Source organism: Pinus tabuliformis, chromosome 3_2, assembly GCF_031772625.1.
Source record: "Pinus tabuliformis cultivar Carrire ecotype Pingquan chromosome 3_2, CPIR1, whole genome shotgun sequence".
In the NCBI taxonomy this organism is placed as follows: domain Eukaryota; kingdom Viridiplantae; phylum Streptophyta; class Pinopsida; order Pinales; family Pinaceae; genus Pinus; species Pinus tabuliformis.
In genome coordinates, this window is record NC_142302.1 from 946592003 (window position 1) to 946604859 (window position 12857).

A 12857-nucleotide genomic window follows, 5' to 3' on the forward strand; every position below is an offset into this window, starting at 1 on the left:
TATAAATTATAAATTTGGCCCTTTGAAAACATTTGGATTTGATTGCTACAAAGGATTAGGGAATGATCTATGCTAAACCACTGATTACATCACTTAAAGACTCATGCATTGAGGTCACTTCCATGGACTATTGTAAATATTCTTGCACAATGTAACCAATGCTCAAGCTGTAGAAATTTTGAATAATATGACACTTATTCACAGAGATTATCCTGATTATACACTATTGTGGAATAAATGCATAATACATAACCTCCTCTACATTGATCATCAATTTTGCAGAATTCAGAAACAATCACATGCACACATTGAAGCATCAATCACACATATCAACACAATATATCACGAGGAAAGCATACAGCTGAAAACCCCCAACTATCTGTATATTATGTTGATTGAGAACATATAACAATACATAGTATAATACTCCTCACAAGTACTCAGTACTATTTCCACCTATTACACACACACTAGCTCAGATCTGAATCAATCACAGGTTCAAATCTCCTTCGCTACTTGCCTGCCTCCACTGCGCAATCCTGCATGAGAATAATGATGAATGGCTGAAGCAAACTCATATTTCCTTAGCTGAACCATGCAATCCTCATTGGCATTACTCAATTCCATTGATTGTGCAAGATCTCATGCACAACTATAGTCACAACTGATAGCAATCTCAACCTCTAACACTTGTCTCCACTGAACTGTCCATGCACTGAGTTAACTGATGTATTCTTTAGTTGATTTATGAGTTAATAATTAGTGAATTAATTAACAATTAATTCACATCACTCATCACTAGTGTATTCTGCAGTTAGACTAAATACAACTAGTTTAACCAAGTCAAACTGAACACAATTCCATCAACTCCTCAATCAACTCCACCAAACTCAATCACTTGAGTTCTAATTGAAGTCCACCATGCAATAGCTCAATTGACCCACAAGAAAAGCGTATTTCCTTTTGACAGGTGCATGTACCACATCTATAGCCCAAACTGAAGTGCTCCAAGAGGATAAGATAATGTTTATAGTCCAAATATTATTATGAGCTAATAATATTCGACTGTTCTATTTTTAGCTTGGCAGTCTAAAAATAGAAACCGCCCATATGTCTAAAAATAGAAGTCCATCTATTTTTACCAACATGACCAATCATCCACAAATAGCACCCTGCAACTCATAGACCATGATCCATATGTCTAAAAATAGACTTTGCGCCAAAAATAGCCTGCGGGCCCACTTAGTGAAGGCGACTTCTTTTCACTAAGATCCATCATCTTGTTGCATTCTCAACACAAGCATGCCATGTAATTAAACATGTAGGTTATGCAATTCCATAAAGTTATGGTGATCCAAAATTTAATACATGGATGTGGTTCTTTTTTAAAAATATTTCACTCAACACACATTGTGGGTCTTGCATAAGAACAAAGGAAATTCTATGTTGATTGAGTGAGGCTACCCCCCAATATTCTCTCTACCCCTTGAATGACCGTTGCAAGCACATATATTTTAGAAGTTCAATGAACAAAGTGATCCTTAATAAAATAACATAAAAATAAAAAGCCTTAGTAAAAAAATCAATAACCATGATCTGTGACTACTAATCTAGGAAATATTTTTGGAACCAAAACCCTCATTGGAAATTACAAATTTCAAAACTAGGTGGTCATCCTCTCCATCACCAATTTGATCCAACAAGATAGCAAAGGAAAATGAACCTTGTCTTTTTATTTTCAAATTTGAAGGGATAGATCATAGGGAAATAATCCTTCCTTGAATTATTATATTATAAACCACCATAGAAATTAAAACCTCAAAAGTCACTAATTACTCCAAAAATATTGATGATCATCAAATTTTAAATGTGTGATAGATTGAGTAATAATTTTTTCAAGGTTATCGATTTCGAAAATTGTGTCCAAGTGTCTTGCACTATTATGTGTGATGATTTGAATGACTAAGTTCTCAAAATCCAAGTGTCTTATGCTATTATGTATAACAATGGGAATGAGCAAAATATAATCCTTGTTTAAGGCATCAAATGAAAGAGAGCAAAAACTCTTCATTGAATTTATTAGTGTTGAGTTTGATTTCTAGGAAAACAAATGGACCATGTAGAAATTAAGAAGCATGAGGTTACATGTTCAAACCTCAAAATAAAGGATTAGTTTAAATATTAAAGATTAAGGTGTTTTTCCAATTTTTTTTTTTTTTTTTTTTTTAAAGAATCAATCACTGATTTTCATTCAAAAAAGATGTGGGAGTAGACTCCCTTTACAAAGATTTTGGCACCAGCCAAGATGAGAAGGATTCCAGGGAGAAAACAAACCCAATAAACATGGAGGCTGAGGTTGCATGATCCTAGTTTGCCTACAACACACTGTTTATAAAACCTTACAAACCGAAACAGAAAAACATTACATTTTCATTTCATAAGAAACTACTGAAGTTAGACATAACATAATTAGAACTGCTGATAGCCCCTAATTTTGATTTAGTGATGGTTATTGCTTTGACTTGATTCTGCTGCGTGATGCCTAGAATTCTCTCCAGACTGATTGAGAAGAATTCCCTTTAGATAAGTAATGGTCTCCTCCAAGTGAGTGTAGTGATTTCTGATAGATTCGATTTCAAAATTTTCGCTGACAAGTTTGTTGAGTAGTAGAGAGTTTTCATTCCTTGCCGAGTATCAAATTTCTTTAATAGTCTCTTGGATCTGATCGATCATGATTTTTTTTGCTCTACAATAAATACACTTGTCATTCTTAGATCCTACTTCTAGTGGATCCATAATTACTGTGGTGCTATAAATGGCCTTTGATTTAGTGGGCTACCTTTGATGCTGATGGTGACCTTTGATGTAGTGGAAAACCTTTGATGCTGCCTTTGATGCAGTGGATTGGTTGAAGAAATTTCATGAGATTTAGAGATTCTTGACAATCGAGGAGGAGAAACAGAAAGGGATAAGGGTGATGAGAAAGATTGACAGGGAAGAATAACAAAGATGTGAAGAGGGGACTGGTAATGGCAACGAAAAGGCAACGAGACTGATAATGAAAAGAGCGCAGAGACTAATAAAATAGAAGAGATATTGATCTCAAAAAGAGTAGAGAGACTGATGACAGTAAAAGTAGGGGAAGATGGGCGTGAAGAGAGGGAAGGAATAAAGGCATGGGGAGTTCGGGGAAGGAGAGCCGAGGGGGAGACCAAGGGGAAAATAATGTGGAAGCTACAAAGAGAAGTGAGGGAATAAGTGAGGAAGATGGAGGATAAATAGGCAAGGAGGCTAAGAGGAGATAGTATGATGGGAGAGGAGTCTTGGGAATCAGAGGGGAGGGTGTCAGTCTTGGAGAGTGAACATGACCAGAGAATAATATCATATAGGATTTGAGGAGGATTATGGTTTAGAATTGATAAGATAGGTGAAAATTTAGAGGCAGGCCAACCCAAATTACGAAAAGACACTAATTGGATTGGCTGGAAGGTGGAAGTGTTATGCTATTGGGAGTTAGAAAGAATCATGTATAATGCAAACTTATCCAGGGGCTGTGCCACAACCTTGTTGGCTTGTATGTTAGCTTCTTTGTTGTTCTCCATTAGAATGTACATGAAGGTGGCCTGTCCTTGATTGATTAGGTGGTGCCTAATTCCTTTTGATATTTGATTCAATGCAACATTTTTTGGATTGGTCTTATTGGCCATGGTTTGAATAAGAATGGTTGAATCTAAAAAGATGATTGGATTCAAAATGTTTCTCTTTCTTAAGAATTTTTCACCCTAGAGGAGGGTGTAAGCCTCAACCTTATTATTTGTAGTTGTGTCCAATCCCCATTCAAAGGCAATGGGATTTTTCCTTCCCTATTCATATGAAATGCCTCATGCTCCTAATTTCCCAGTATTTGACTTAGATGCTCCATTGAATAATAGGCAGGGTCTTTTGAGGGAATTCATCCATAGGATGAAGTCCTCCTCTTTAAGTCTGATTTTCAACTTCATGTAGGTATCTTTATTTTTTGGAGTGGATGACAAAGTGGGTCTGCTGTTTGTATAGGATATCCAATCTCGTTCCTCATGCTGAAGCTGATTAAAATCAATTGCTTTCATGCCTTAGGCTGATATAAACTATTGGGATGGGGTCTCCTGGGTCAGTTTGGGGGTTAAGATAACCCAAGTCTTGATATATTTTTGTAACTAATGTAAAGTATCTGCGATTTGTAGATGCGGAGTGCGTAGATGATTAGGAGTCAAAGGGGTTTTAGCCCCTTGTTTATGTAAAGTTTGAGTTGGTTTTGAGATCCACACATGGTCCGTAGACCATGGGATTGTATGAAAAAGGATATAAATAGGTGTGTCTTAGAGAGTCTAAGGCATATATCGTTGATATATTGGATGTAATGAGTCAATAGAAGAAAAGTGATAGTGTAGAGAAGTGGGTCAGATATGAGAAGAAAGGATCTACAAGTGAGTGCACAAAGGCCTAGGTAGAGTCTGAAGCTAAGTGCGCGAACCCTTGCAGTTGAGTGCGCAGGGTAGTTTTGAGTCTGTAAATCTGAATTGAAGATCAATAAAGAAAGTTACCGTAGAATTCCTGTGTATTTCTGTTTATCGCTGATAATATTATATGCTGTCAATGAATGATGTCTTTTATGAAATTTTGATTGAATGTTGTACGATTCTAGTGAATAACTGTTAGATGATGTACACAAGCATGTTTATGTAATTTCACAAAGACTCTGATGAATTCTCTGTTGTTTACAAATAGCTTAAATAAATCTTTGTGAACCCTAATTTAAGACTGCTTTCTGATGCGCGTAAGTGGATAGATTGACTATTAAAGGTCCGCAAAGACCGATCGTAGACCTTCGCTAAGGTCTAGAGGCCATTTTGACAGAGTTGCAGCAGTGAGCCCTATAAGTGTATCGATCTACACAAAGGCATATCTAAGGCGCTAAAACACATCACACTTGTCTCTAGATGCAAAAGCTTGGCTCTTGCATCCCCCCATACTGCTTCGGGTGAGAGTGCATCCTACACTACGCGGGTTGTTTCCCAAAGGGCTAGTAATGTAGGGATTTGTTGTTTGGCACAACTAACTCTAAACCTGGGTCAGGACCCCCTAAGCCAACATAAATCAAAAGTTAATCCCCAAGATTTGGAGAGAAATTTACCTATTTTAGGAGTTTTTTTATTGAAGATATTATGATAGCAAGCCAATTTTTCCAGCAAAGGAAGGAGGGGATACTAGTCTATCTTTTCATGGTGTATTTATTTTTGAGAGAGTATGAGTAATATTTCCCCCAAGAAATATAGAACTCATTGAATGAGCATGGAAAATTCAGTTCTAGGTCCAAAGGGCTTGCTAACAAGGTCCAACACTCTTTTGCAAATGAGAAGTCAAGGAAAAGGTGTTGAATTCTATTTGCAACCTTGTGGCACATAGGACACCAAGAGGGTCTGAATTTTTTTTTTTTTTTAAATTGTCAACAGTGAGAATGTTTCCTTTGAGAAGGGTCCAAATAAAATTTTTGAATTTTGGCAAGCTTTCAACTTTCCAAACCGACTTCCAAGGGGTCCAATACTGATTCCCTTGCTATTTTTGGAGTTTCATGTATCCTGACTTCACTGTATAGTCAGCTCCAGAGGGATCCCAGATAAAATAATCTTGGGTATCTTAGTTGATAGGTGAAACTCATTTAAGATGTGAGGTTAATGCTTCCCACTGATCTTTGAGATTGTAGGGGAGGATGGGGGCATTCTAATTTTTCCATGTATTGTCAACTTGATGCCATTATGAAATAGACTCAAGTGAGGTGAGCCCTTTTGTGTCCATCCATCTTCTTAACCATTCAAATTTTGGAATATCAACTAATGGTGGCTTTCCCATTGTTCTCTCATTCCAAACATTGATCTCACAACCATTCCATGACAATCTTGAGGTGTTTTCCTTGAGGAGAGGGAGGACCTTTTTGATTAGCTTCCACATTTGAGTACAAGGCCTGAATGGAGTTCTTTCTGAAAGGAAGGAGAAGCAAGAGTTATTTAGATATTTGGACTCCAAAAGTTGCTTCCACCAGCAGTAGTCCCTAGTAATGAATCTCCAGACAATTTTAGCTCCAAGGGCCAAATTCATAGTTCTGTTAGTCTAACTGAAATCCCTCCATTCTCATAGGGAGAAGTTACTTGATCCCATTTTACTAGACTGCACTTTTTTGTTTCTGATTTTCCTCCTTGCCACATGAGGCTCCTTATGATTAGTTCTATTTGTTGTGGAGACTTGTCAGGGCTAATATTGTTGCAAATTGATAAGTAGGTAGAGTTGACAACAATGATTTAATTAGAGTTACTCTACCTAGTAAATTTAGCCAAATCATTCCCTAATTTTGGATCTTTTTTTCATTTCTCAATAAATTTGATGCATAATTCTAATTTCATGTTTTCTTTGGAAACAAGTAGGCCTAGATATAAGAAGTGACTCCATTGAATCTGAAGGGGAATCTCCAAAATTTGTGCAATTATTTGAATAGTTCAGGATGGTGCATTCCATCCATAGATCTGACATCTTTTATTATTGAGAAGACCTCCTGAGACCTCTATGAAGTTGTCTAGATTTTTTTGAACCTTCATGCAACTATGCAAGATGCTCCTCCCATTAGGAGGGTATCATCTACAAAAAAGGAATGATTTATGAATTTTGTATTTGATCTTATTGTTAAACTAGTTAAGGTTCGATTAGTTTGACAATTTTCAAGATGTCTACTCAATGAGTTTACAATAAGAATGTGGAGAAAGGGAGACAATCGGCAGCCTTATCTCAGCCCTCGAGAGCTTTGAAAATACTCACTTGGTATTCCATTGATGAGGGGTACAATCCATGGACCAACAATACATGCTTTTATGATTTCTATAGATTCCTTAGAGAAGCCAATTTTTTTAAGAACAACTGCTAGAAATGATAAATTAACTCGATAAAAGGCATTTGCGATGCCGAGTTTTATGATGATGCCTTGCTCATTGTTTACTAAACTTGAAAGCAATGCTTATTGGACAATTATGATATTGTCCATGATTTGTCTATTAGGAACATAACTGCCTTTACTTTCAGAGATGAGGTCGGGGAGAATAGGTTTTAGACGACTAGCAAGGATTTTGGTGATAATTTTATATGAGGAGTTGCACAAGGAGATGGGGTGAAATCGACTGAAGGATGAAGGGTTAGTTTCTTTTGGAATGAGAGCTAGGAAATTCAAGTTTGTGTATCCACCTATCTTTTTTTTCATGAGGAAATTTATAATCATTCTTATGAGGTATTTTTTGATGATGGCCCAATTGGGTCAGTAAAAATCAATTGAGAAACCATCTGGTCTGGGAGTCTTGTCAGGCTGTAGGCTCCAAACAAAATTTTTGATTTCAATTTCTTCAACCTATTTCAAAATATTTGAGTTTAATTCTCCAGTTATTCTTTTTAGGATGTGTTTGATGAAGTTCTCAAATTCAAGAGTTGTTGGATCAACTGTTAGAATATTTTTGAAATGGGTGAATGCTTCTTTTTTCAAGTCTTCTTTCCCTTTGATTTCATGGTATCCCTCCCCCTTTATAGTGTCAATCTTGTTCATTATTATTCTCACCTTTTTTTTTGTGTGGAAGAAGGCCCTATTCGTGTCCCCGGCTTGAATCCATAGGATCCTAGATTTAAGTCTCCATTCCTCTTCCTCCTTTCTATTATTCATGTAGATTTCCCAGAATAATTCTTTCTCCTTGAGTCCGGATTTCTTTTATTTCTTCCGTGCATTTTTTCCTTTCTTATAATGTATCCATTTCTTTTTGAAATTATTTTTTCCTATTATTTGATTCATTGTGGTTGGATTTGGACCAAACTTTTAAATATTTTTTCACTGCTTTTAATTTTGTTTCCCAATCGAAGTTTAGGGATCCAATAATTTCCTACGACTAAGATTTAGCTATTATTATTATTATTATTATTTTTTTCTCTGATTCATTGTTGTTCCATGATGGGCAATAACAGAATGGGAGAGGTCCTAGATTTCCCAAGTTAATATTATTACAATAGGTTTGTGGTCAGATGCAAAAGTATGGATAATTTTTGATATAACTGAACTGTATTTGGCTATACAATTGTCTTGAATTAAAATTCGATCCAACCTTTCTTTTATATTTCTTTGTCCTATTCTTTTGTTACTCCATGTATACTTCCTGTTATTCGAAGGAATGTCCATAAGATTTTGAATTTCGATTATAATTTCCAGCAAAACATGAGAAGGATCAGCATGGAAGGTGCCTCCAGATTTCTCTTCAAAATTCATTACCAAATTTAGATCACCTCCTATAATGATGTTCTTGTTATGATTCTGAAGTAAAGTGTCTTTGAGAGAGTTCCAACACAACTCTTTCTCTCTGTAGTGATTTGGTGCATAGATATTGAAGAAGTATATTTTCTCTTCATTTGTTTTATTTCTTAATTTTGTTTTAATCCAATGTAGATCTTTTTGATGATGTTGTAGTTCCTAGATGTCCTTTCTCCATATTGTGCAGATTCCTCTAGATGCCCTTGTTGCTTTTAGAACTGTTCCATCATAGTTGCTTGTTTTTTGGATAATTTCCCCCATTTCTTGTTCATTTATTTTGGTCTCCTGGATCATGAGTATTTGAATGAATTGAATTTGGAGGTGTGTTCCAATCCTCTGCAATTCTAGGAGACCAAGATCATTATTAATTTTGGGTTGAGGTAGAGGGACATTTCCCTCAATTAGAATGGTGGTTTTTTTCCTTGTTTCCTGTACTTTTTTCAAGGAAGGAATCCATCGATTTTTGTGTTCCCATTTCCATTTCCTTTGCTGCGACATCGTCTCTTACTTCCTTGTTAGTTCTTCTTCCTTGTCTTTTGTGAAGATCAGAGGAGGAGAGGGAGGATTGATTCCTTGTGAGTATTATCTTAAAGCATGGGGTGGGGGAGGGCTATGAGGAATGTTTGGGGAGGAAGAGAGGATTAAGAGAGACAGGGAGGGAGGACCAAGGGGTGAGGAAGGGGGAGGGGAGGAGGGGATGAGGGGATCATTTAGGGACAGAGAAGGATCGAAGGAGGGGACGAGAGGCCCGAAGGGATTGGGGTCATGGAGGGGAGGTTGGGGGACGGATGAAAGAGAGGGGGAGGGATTCAAAGGAGCCGATTGGGATGGGGCTTGCTGAGAGGAATATTTGTTCATTGTCTTCTTTTTTTTGATTGGTTCCCATTTGGTTTCTTGGAATTCTACTTCATAAGTTTCTTGATTTTTTGGACATCTATTAGAAAAATTCCTGTACGCGTGACATACCTTACATTTAAATGGGTTTTGTTTGTATTCTAGTTGTTGAATGTGTATCCAGATATCGAATCTAATATTTATTGCTTCTGGAAGGCCTTTTCCTAGATCGATTTCCACACAAATCCTTTCACAAGCATGCATGTTCTCCTTTGTTTCACTTCTGTCTATGTATTTTCAAACTGAATTTCCTATTGTTTTTACTGATTTGTCTCCTCAACAGTGGAGGGGGAGGTGGGGGAGGCGAACCCAAATTGGAACAACATTCGGAACATCCAACTCACACTACAACAAAACCATGTGATTAGCGTCCATTTTTTCTTCCCTTTTTGTGTCTAGAGCCCATTTTTGGTGTTCTTTGTGTCCATTTATCAAATATGGTGCAAAACTTAATGCAAAGTTTGCACCGAGTTTTTCACCAGGTCTTACACCAAGTTTAGCACCAGGTATTGTAATAGTTTTTGCACCAGGTTTTACACCAGGTTTGACGCCAGGTTTTATGCCAAGTTTTGTGCCATCCTTTGCACCATGTTTTGCATCAAGTTTGGCACCTAATTTTGTTTCACCAAATTTTGTATCCTTTATTGCATCCACTTTTTGCGCCTACAGTTGCATCAACTTTTGCATCATCTCTTGCATCCTCTTTGCATCATTTTTAAAATCATTTTTTTATCCATTTTTACATCATTTTTTGCATCCCCTTTGCGTCAAGATTTGCATCAAGTTTTGTGTCTCATATTTCATCTACTTTTGCATCGAAATTTTTTGCATCAACTTTTGCATCCTATTTTTCATCCATTGTTGCACCCATGTTTACGTTCACTTTTGCATCTTAATTTTCATCTTCATTTGCTTATTTTTTTGCATCTATCATTACATCCACTTTTATTGTGACACTATTTGTGCCATGTTTTGTACTTACTGTTGTACCCACGTTTGCTTCCAATTTTGCATCCATCTTCGCATCCATTTTTGCATCAAAATATTGCATCTATTTTTGCATCCACTTTTGTGTTGGATTTTGCATCTCATTTTGTACCTTCTTTTGCATCTACTTCCATTGCATCCATATTTTTTATCCAAATTTGTTTCCGCTGTTTCACCCATGTTTGCATCCCTTATTGCATCTTGTCTTGCATCCAAGTTTGCATTTTTTTGTGTTTTTTATTACATCCACTTTTTCATCCACTTTTGTTGTGCCACAATTTGTATCATATATTGTGCCTATCGTTGAAACCCACATTTTCTTCCAATTTTTCATCCACATTTTCATCCTCTTTTGTGTCCAAGTTTGCATCAAATATTTTTTTATGTCTTTTGCATCCCATTTTGCATCTACGTTTACATACACTTCTGATGCGTCCAATTTTTCATCTAATTTTGTGTCCACTATTGCACCCATGTTTGGTCCATGTTTACATCCATTTTTGAATCCAAGTTTGCCTTCTTTTTGCATCCAAGTTTGTGTCTTTTTTTTGTTCATTATTGTATCCACATTTATTTCACAACAATTCATGCTAATTTTTATGCCTACTATTACACCCATGTTTTCTTCCATTTTTTCATCCATGTTTGCATCCTATTTTGTGTCCAAGTTTGCATCAACTATTGCATCTACTTTTTCATCAACTTTTGTGTCAATTTTTTTGTCTTGCTTTGCATCTACTTATGTTTTTTTCCAAAATAGAAAATTCATAATTTCAAGGAGAAATTACATGCTGTAGATGCCTGAAGGCATATGCGGTAACTGTGGCACTCGTCCACTGTCTAGTAAACCAGTTCAGAAAGTAACCCTGAGGGTGTACAGTATTGGTGCAAAGACCATCAAAAAGATATATAAGAGTTCAGATAGTATCGGCTATATACAACAGATGTCCTAATATAAGAAAAATTTCTGATTATATACAATAAACATAGTCAAAAAGTTCATGCTCAAAAAACTGTGCAATTGAGGTTGTTGCCTCACTGGATTGCCCCATCAATGTAGGGCCTGTGAAAGTACTGGTATGTCCCTATTGGAGAGAATTCAGATATCATCCACTCACCTAGAGGACGATGCATTGCTTCCTTCGATAACTGGTTAATAGTTCCATTCCTCTCCCTGTAGATGTGGGAAACAATTATCTGATCAAAAAATGTTTTGAAAAAAACAATTTCTTCCAAGATATCCTTCAATGAGTATGCAGAACAGACAACATTGTTGTTAAACCAATCAATAACATTCTTTGAGTCGCCAAAGATTTGCAAATTTCGGCAGTTCTTGTTAATGGCAAAATATAAAAGGTGTCGGAGTGATATCAGCTCCGCATCGTTGTTTGTACCCAGTCCTAGACCCATGCTAATCTGAAAGTAATGGGATTCCGATAGGTGGAATTGTATGCCACCCCCACAGCCCTACTGTTGGGTGGCTCCATCAAAATAGGCCCACGGCAATTTCCTATTTATATGCTCCTATCGGATGATCCTAGGCTTGTCCTGTCTGTTTTCAATTGGCAGTTCCGCGTAGGCTCCGCAGATGATAGGATGGAGTAGATTCCAGTTGACTTGTCTATCTTCAAAAATGATAGAATTTCTCTTGATCCATATGTGCCATGAGATAAGGACTGGAAGGTTTCGGGGCCTTTCCTCCGCCGAGGTGCGCCACCAAAGTTCCCAAGCTGCGATAATATCCTCCCCCTGCCAGTTCATATTCAAGTTTAAAGATTGAATGACCTGTGACTAGATATTCCTGGTGGTGGGACAAGCAAGGAAGAGATGGTGGGTCGATTCCTCATCCTGTAGGCATAGCACACAATGGGATGCTCCAGAGAAAGACCTTTTTTTTAGATAGGCAGCGGTAGGGATCTTGTTTGCCAAAATGTTCCACATCAGTAATCTAGTGCGAGGAGGGGCTTTTAATTTCCATAGAGACACCCACCAGGCTTTGATGACTGCAGGTTTTTTATCTTCAATAATTTTGTCATACCCCAATTTTGGTGTATATTGACCAGATTTAGATAGTGCCCATATAAGTTTGTCTTCTGCCATCCTTAACCTGACATGTGATTCTATAAGGCCCTGTATGTAGTTCTGCCAAGCGCCACTCCATTCAATAGGGCTGTTGAAGTGTTGTTCGCTCAAGCAGGCTTGTGAAAAAAGGTCAGAATTCTGTTGGTCACCAATCTGAGCAATAAATTTTATGTCGCTGTTATTTAGATGTTGTACCAACCCCTTTGGTAATAAATGTGAGTTTCCACAGCTCGACCATGGGTCGATTCCAATGTGCATAGATGCGCCATTACCAATTTTCCAAAGTAAGCCTTCTTTTATAATGGACATAGAATTGAGTATGGCTCTCCAAATTCCCGATATACCTTTTCTGCTCTAGTTCGGTTTTCTGATCCAGTCAATGATGGTCAGTGGCCAGATATATTTGTGATGAATAACCTCCGCCCATAGACTGTTTTGCTTTAGAAGGATCCATCCTTGTTTGGCAGCCAGAGCTTGTGCGAATGCTGGGAGTAATTTGAGTCCCCATCCTCCCCATTTCTTTGGA